Raw genomic sequence first — 8801 nt, forward strand, 5'->3', positions numbered from 1 at the left:
GCCAGAAACCATGAAGTTATTTTTCTTTCACACATGTGCCATAAAGACCTACTAATTTAAAAAGCTTGAAATGCAAATAGTTTTATATTTAAAAATGAAAATCAAACAAAGTAGAGAGGGAAATGTTCTTGTCATCATCCCCTGTTTGCTTCAGCCATACGTGGTCTTCAGGGTAGCTGCTATTTCTAGGCCGAATGTCCCCATCAGATAGGCCAAGTGGCTAGCTTACAGTCGCTGCAGAAGGTTAAAGGAAAGCCCCTGAAGAACAAAAGTAAGTCCCATTCTTTCAAGATCTGTGACGTTTAGGAGCTTAGGATGCAACAATGGGCTGGGTCTGCATCCGGCCAGGACCCATGTCATAACACAAAACAAAGGTTTCCTTCCTGTGCTTGAAGGATTTCAGTGCCTTTAGGAAGAAGAAGGCAACAGCGATACCACCTTTGTGCTTTCTAATATTGCATACTCTATTTGGATTTTGTTAATTTCTAGCATTTACAATAAAATAATTTAAGGAGATTAGTAATATGATTGTTGTAATATCACAAACTGTTCTTGGTCAGAGCATTCAGTTAGCTGATTCACTTCCTTCTCAAATGGCAGCCCTGTGAATGGGTCATCCAGACAACGTCTGAATTTCTTTTCAGCCAGGGAACTAATATTGATATCCTATTTTATGCATATCAGATTCATCGTTCCACTTGACAAATGTTTATGGAGCCTTCATTCAGATGAAGATACGGCCAAGAGCATTGTGGTGTCCTTTGTGAAGTAGATATGTAAAGAAAATGAAAGATGAGAGCAAGGGTTGCCTGAGAACCTACTGATTGAGTTGAAGCGTGAGAGGAAGGAGTGTACAGAGGTCTACTGAGCTTGGCAAGTTTCAGGAAGCAGTTTAAGAAAGACATATTTTGGGCCCAGGATTTAGTTCAGTGGCTTAATCGCTTGCCTGGCAAGTGTGAGGTCGTGAGTCCGATCCCCGGTACCAAAAAAAAAAAAGAAAAAAGAAAAACGAAAGACACATTTGAACATCATTTTGAATGGCAGATGTATGCTGGGCAAAGGGACCAGGTGTGCAGGAATCTCAGAAAGCTACAGAGCACGTGCAGAGGGTGGAAGTGTGAGTAGCAGAGCCCACTCAGGAGAGATAGCTCGTGGGTTGGTGTAAGAAGAGCACCTTGAAAAGAATCAGGAACATAATACTGCGGTAGGCAGATGGAGAAGTCTCAGGGTTCTTCGGAGGAGGTAAAGGAGTCTAGAAGGGAAGGGAAAAAAGAAGACAAGGAAGAAGAAACCCTAGCGTCAGCAGTTGTAAACAAATCGATTGCGTATTTGGTGTTGAACAGAAGAGGATGTCTGCCCTGTGAAGAAAGATGGGAAGATGTTAGGATAGATTCAGGATATAGTGAAGTGGGGGACAGGTATACTTTAAGCACACGAGAAGCAGGAAGAGGGTGGTTTGGAGAAGCTACTATGAAAGCTAAGGAAAAAGCTGGATACTCTTTGCTTACCTGAGGGCTCAGATCAGAGGCAATGAATTTAGGGTGGCATGGATCCCCTTTATGGCAGATATTTTCCTAGTGCTAAGTCAAAAGTCTAAATATAGGAACAGAGGAGGAGTACTGCACACTAGAAGCCCCACCCAAGGAAACTGGCCATTGTTTTGCGTGTAGGGCATCATAGCTATAGAGTAACCTAAGGCTGGCCTTTTGATAAATGATTGGCTTTCCTTATCTAGAAGCAGCAGCTTTGTCCCCTGTCCTGTTAACACTCTAGATTTCTGCCATGACCTCAAAGTACTCTGCACCCACAAATCTGGATTGGCTCTGGAATTCGGTGTAGAAGATGTCGTTTCTCTGGCCTGTTGTTATTATTCTTTCCTTTCTCAAGCGTCATGGATTGACTTATACACTCTAGTGCCTAACTATGTAGGTAGCATTGATTTATTTGATCCCATGTAGGGATGAGCTAATCCTCATAGGTGAATTGTATCCCACTTAAAACCATCACAACTAAATAATCACAGAAGACAATTTCTAAGATGCATTTTGCTCTATTTATAGTAGCTTCCTGATGACTCTAGGCCCTGAGTATAGACATCAGTTGATGGTGATGCATGTTGAATACATGAAAGCCTCTGATATTTTGATTTTGGTTTGAATCTTGGGCTTTAACTGCTAATCTGTGTATGCCTAAGTCATGCCTTAAAAACAGGGGTTGCATCTAACACTTCTTTCTCCCCTACTGCATCTAGAACAATGCCAGTAGAAGTCCTATATATATACTTAGTTAACTTCCAAAGATAGCATAAGTCACTTAATGTTGGCTCCAATCACATTAGTTTATTTAATTATTTGGCAATTGTCAGTACTACTCAGGTTTGGCTTAGTGTAGTTAAAACTCCTTCCTTTTCTATGTGAATTGTTCTTTTGCTCCAGTTAGTGTGAGTTCAGCCGTTAACCTAAGTTTGAATAGGTATCTAAAATACCTCTGCAGGCTTCACAGAGGCTGTTGGTATGTCATTTCCCTCCATGGGAAGTTTCCTAGCTATGCTGCTTCATTGCTAAATTAGATTTGGCCATCAAAGTAACCAGTGAAAGTCCTTTGGTATCTTGATATGCTCAACGAACATAATTATTAATGGTTTTAGTTTATGTCAAATTGGGAAAGCCTGATATTAATAAAGATTAAAGTTAAATAGTTGCATACGCCAAGAGAAAGCCACACAGGCTGCCTGCAAGCTCTTCCAGGTGGGTATCTCTTGATCATCAATTCGTTTTGCTGACATCCCTTCAGTACTTGTATGTTTTAAGCATCAAGATTCAGACTAAACTTTACCATGAGCACATCTTAAGAGATTTGCTCAAATATATGTTGCCTAGTAGCTTCTTTCTCTCTGTCCTTCCTGTAATTACATTAAAGAGGAAGGAAATAAAAATCAACACCTGCCTAACTTCACTCCCGGATCCTTCTCAGGAAAGATAAAAGGTACTTGCCAATCCCAAAGCGGAGGATTTCAGACATTAGTTATCCATTTAATACGTATTTGTTAAGCTGTTACTCTGTGCTAAGGGGTTGGCGGTACAACTGTGAGCAAGTCAGACATCATCCCTCCCCTTCCTAGAAATGTCCCTTTCTGCCAGCTCCTGACAGAGGCTGCTGGAAAGACAGAGCCAGAGCTGAATAGCCACCGAGGAAGTGGTGGCTGCAGCCGAGGAAACAGTAGGCGCGAAGTGGAAGCTTCAAGTTAGTAAAACTAAAATCAAATGCAGTGTCAGGTCTAAACAGATTTGGAAACTGGGTGAACCATGTAACAACCCCTAACATACTGAAATTTGGAGCAGCTTGTTTTCTCGAACACTTAGTATTAATGGGCTCTTCATGTCAGTAAATCAAGTGCATACTAGTAATAGCTTCCACACACTCTGGTTAATGTGCTCTGCAAATGGCACTGTCATCTGAAGTAATGCCTTTGAGCTTAGGACTGCCTTACAAGAATTTTCATTCTTTTGCCATGGGGGAAACAAATCTAGCACAACAATGAGTCCATTTTTTTTTTTTTTTTTTTTTTTTTTTTTTTACTACATTGCCTAAGTCAAATGTTTTTTAAGAGTTTTCAGAGAATGGCTTACGCAACATTCATCTGTCCCTCTGTTCCTGCAGAGGGCTCATCGCGATCTTCTTCTGAAAGTGTCTTTGTTTAGGTGTGTGCTACACCTAGGCTGACTCTTACTCTGACTCTGAGTTAATCATATCCCAGGGACAGATCTTGACGGTAGGGTGGAATTATAAGATAATGGCCCGACTTGGTTCCTTTTCCCCTTTTCCAGTGCAACTTATTCTGAGCCTAAAGACTGGCTTCCTGTCTCCTGGAAGCTTCTCTTTCACCTTCCAGCAAGTGACGGCCAGGATGTGTGGGCTCAAGCTCAGAAACCACATGAGAGACTCCAGATGCCCAAAAGGTTCTTTTATGTATTCCTGGACTCCTTTTAATCTGCTTCTCTCTATAGTTGCTTTCTATACAAAAATATGTCACACTAAGATGCAGAAACTTGTCCAAATGAAATTAGGCAGATGTGTAATGCCAGATATACACACATGAGGCTTCTCCTTGCTTCAGTTAGTTTGCTGGTCAAATATCACATTACTGAGAAAGGCATTGCCTGACCCCCAGCTGATCATTTAACTTGCTGTACTTTCCCTTAGAGCGTTCACCACCACCTGTGTAGCTATGTGTTTATCTCTAAATTGATAGCATTTGTCTTCATGAATACACTTATAACAGGAACTTACTGCTAGGTCTTTATAGCTTAGAATAGTGCCTGGCACATAATAAACCATTCAGCTTTTTTAAACAAACTTGTAGTATCTATGACATTTTGGCAGTTAAGAATTTGAGATTTATCTTAATGAGTAGTATTGTTATGATCATCTAGCTTAATGCTGAGTATTGCTTGTCCAGTGTCACACAGGTAAGTGGAGGCAACTCAGTCTACTATTTATATGAACATGTAAATATCTCAAAAAAAAAGAAAATTAATATCCACATTTATTGGAACGTCTCTATAGAAAATATAACAGATATAAAAGATATTGCATGAGCCAGGCTTGGTGCTGCATACCTGTAATCCCAGCACTTAGAAGGCTGAGGCAGGAAGATTGCTGTGAGTTTGAGGCCAGCCTGGGCTACAAAGTGAATTCAAAGACAGCCTGAACTGCAGAATAAAACCATCGCAAAAAAAAAAAAAAAAAAAAAAAAAAAAAGAGAGAGAGAGAGAGAGAGAGACAAAAGGGGGCCAGAGATATAGCTCAGCTGCACAAGGGCCTGCCTGAAAAGCACATTCCTAATATCTTGTTATGAAATTCTATTGTACCTTTTTTCCATAAAATTAAAAAAAAATTAGGTACTTCAGTTTCTGTCCTTGAACTTGTAGTGCCAAATGATTACAGAAAAGAAGTGGTAAATTTGATCTTAGTTTGCTTTTTGTTGGCCTAATTCTATAAAGATGACTGCTTATTTCTCAAAATTTAACTACTAGTTGGGCATGGTGGCAAACACTTATAATCCCAGCATTTGGGAGGCTGAGGCAAAAGGATTGTTGTGAGTTTGAGATGAGCCTGGGCTGCAAAGTGAGCTCAAGCCCAGCCTGAACTAGCAAAACCCTGTCTCAAAAAGACAGAAGAAAAAAAAATAGTTAACTGGTGTTGCTCTATTTTCCTTTCCTTTAGAGAGAAAAGAGAGATGGGGTGGGGCATGTCTTGCAAGCCTCTAAGTTATGTTCCCTTTCTCACCTCATGTGCCTCCTGCTGCCCTTGCAGACACTTTGGCACTGATGATTCAGCAGCTGAATTTGGGGCCAGTTTCATTCTGCCATTTGAGCTGCTTCTTGCTTCCTTGCAAACTCCTCACCCTTCACGTGGATTGGGAAATAGAGGAGTTTTCAGATGCTGAAGGATCTTGGTTTGGGGGATGTTTTATTTTGTTTTGGTAAGAGCAGGTTAAGCTAGAAGTTTTGATTTTGCAAAGATAACAAGACAAATGTTCTTTTGTCCTAAGAGTTGGCATAACATTTTTTCAGTTGAAATTTTAAATTTCAGTATAATGGAAAACATTATGTTCTGAGGTAAATTTAGTATGGGTGCATAAACACGTTTAAAAAAATTTAAAAGGTTAACTGTGACAAAACAAAACTAGTTAGTACTAATTTGTTGTGTAAATTGAGCATATTTTCCTTGGTTTGATCCTTCTGGGTTCTGTTTTGCATCAAAAGAAAACATTCTGTCATGTTAATGTACAATAAGTACAAAAATCCTGCACAGGCTACCACTCTCAGTGCTATGAAAGGAAATCATTGTCAGAAGTTTTCCTAAAATACAAGAAGTCCCTGTTCAAATTTCACTGAACATAACCCGCCATCTGAGAAATCTTTCCATTTTTCTTATTGTAAAAGCAGTCAAATTATTGTGTAACAAGCAAACATCTCTTATTTAATCTGCCTAAAGTGAGCACTGCATCAGATATCCAGGTCTCATCACTGGTCTCCGTCCATTTTTGTCTTGAAGCTTTATTAGAACATTAAGAAAATAGTAACCAAGAAGAAATTCCTAAAGAGAGATTATTCATAATCCTGAGTCAAGCCTAAATATTTTAGTTTTTGCTTATTACACTTCAGTGCTTGTTCATTTTTATACAGTTAAAATCATGAAATACGTTAAAAGAGTATACTTTAAAATATTGTGTAGGTATTCCATTAATGACTTAAGTGATTACATTATGTCAATATGCTACTTTATGCCAAATTACTATTTAAATTGTTTTCATTTTAATGATAGCTGTTACCTTTTTTGTTTCTATCACTTAATTTCCTTATGACAAAAGACTAAACAATATCACCAAGTCAAAAACAGAATTTTGTTAGCTTCACGTATGACAGATTTATTGTAGTACTGCCAACATTGTGTATGTTTGTTATCCCTGTAATTTAGTAGTTGTAAAATACTGACTACAATTTATAAATTACAAAGTAAATAGTGCTTTGTATATTTGGTTATTGGAATTTCTTTGGAGAGTTTTATGCTCATAGCTCTGGAAGCAAGCATTCCTGGCCCCATTATTGCATAGTGGACATTGATGTACATGCATCGATATAGACATTTCAGTGATCCTCTGAGAAGCAGTGTATAACATCTCCCCTTGTGGAGGACTGTGCTCTTGCCAGTGTAATATAGTAGACATGCCTGTTGTCCATTATGACAGACAGTTGCTTTGTACTTCATAGTTGACAATGGATATGTTACAGGATGGATATGTTATCATAATGGAAAATAAGCCAAACAGATTAAAGCTTAGGCAGAGGGAAATAGAGGAGCCACGGTAGACCAAAGGCTAAGCACAGGGACTCGTGTGTATCGCGTATCGTCATGTCTGGTGTTTTTATAACTTCACCCAAAATGCCTTTGGATGGGAATGTCAGCCCATCTATATTTACTATTACCTTTTACTACTTTTCTTCTCTTTGTGTTTTGAATTACTTGTTTTTCTTTCGGCCTTTTTTTGTATTTACCAGATATTCTTACTATGCATCTTTATGTTATTTTTTTAAAGCTGTATTTCCTTGCATTTTTATAATGTCACTATAAGAATTACAATGTGCTTCTGCTTTTCTCACAGTCAACTTAAAATTATTATTGGATTAAGTTTGGTAAAAATGTATTATAGTTTATACACACGCACACATGTATAAAAGTTTTGAAATACTATAGTTCCATTAGGGCCTCTCTGTCTCTCATCCTTTGGCCACTTATTGCCATACATGTTACATCTGCTTTCAAAACCAATATGCAGTGGGACAAGTTTGTTTACGCAGGCCTGTTTCTTCAAGAAATTAAATGGGAAATGTATGAAAGGAATCATATGATAACCTGGGTAGTTATTGAAATAGATTGTTTCTAAGACAATTCTTGTAATTCATTATTGTGATGCCATTAGCTGTGGGAACTGGCACGCATCCTCTGTGTGGCACTGAGAGGCAGACATGGTGTGGAGCAGAGTGCCACAGAGGTGCTGCGCGGTCAGTTAAGCGCGTTCACTTGCTCCCTGATCGAATCTGCCTTCATCAGATATTACCATGACCACAGCTATGGCCTGGATTTCCCCTCATAAAGGCAAAACTGAAAAGATGAAGTCCTTGACTTTTGAAGACCTGCTTACTACTTGGGAAATCATTTAGTATTCATTGTCTTATTCATTGTTTACATATATTTTTGAAATCCGAGGCTTATGCTTTTTTGCTCTATACAGAATAGGCATTTTGGTCGCTGTGTGACAAGGTAAACTGCCAACAGGACAGCCTTGTTGAGACAATGCTCATTTGCTTACAATATTCAATACTTGCTTTCCTTTCCAAATGAACAGAAAAGTAACCAACAGTGCTTTAGGTTACAGTGACACCTGGTGGCCCTTTTGTTTAGTATTTTTTTATTTGATTCTATTTTGTGTATAACATTTTTTGTCAGGAATCATTTTATTAATTAGAATGTGTGTTGAGAGGTCTTTGCTTTGTGAGCCCTTTGGCACCTTCTGAAACAGATACTTGTGCCAGAAGCCCTGCTGGAAAAAATATACATTGTCCCTTACCTTTCTGCCTCCAGCTTGAGAGACATTTGTACTTTATGCAGAAAAAGAAGTCAACTGAGACGGAAAGAGGGAGAACATTGTTACATGATAAAATTGGCAATATTTATCATGTAAATATAATTGGCAAAATTGTGCTGATAGTATCACAGGAAGTGCACTTTGTGAGAGCGTGACTGGCACATTCACGCTATAGTGTATATAAGGTAGATACAGAAGATAATTTTAGTCTATAAAAGCTAAGGTGCAGAGAGACTTATAGGGAGAGAGCTCCTAAAATCACAAGTTAATCAACTTGATTAAATCTCTAGGAAGCTAGAATTTTCAAAGGAACCCTAATTCTAACTTGGACAATGAAAGAATTGAAATGCTCCAGCATAATTTTAAAACTTGTACATGTGTTGCATGAATATATTTATATTTTCTTTTGGAAAAAGTTATTATTTCCAAGAAGGCTGAATTCTTCCCTGATGCCCAGTCCCAGCTCCTTCCTCCGGTCTTTAATAGGAACTGCCACTATCAATTTGGGGATATGACTTTTCGGATTCCCCCTAACACACACGCACGCACACACGCACACACATTTTGTACTAAACGCAGAGATGAGTGGTTGTTTGCTTGTATGTTTGAAACACAGTAGGTAATATTTGGCTCAAATTGATTCATACTG

The sequence above is a fragment of the Cavia porcellus genome, unplaced genomic scaffold, assembly GCF_034190915.1.
Source record: "Cavia porcellus strain 051 isolate PalLab524CR breed Dunkin Hartley unplaced genomic scaffold, mCavPor4.1 scaffold_16, whole genome shotgun sequence".
NCBI lineage: Eukaryota > Metazoa > Chordata > Mammalia > Rodentia > Caviidae > Cavia > Cavia porcellus.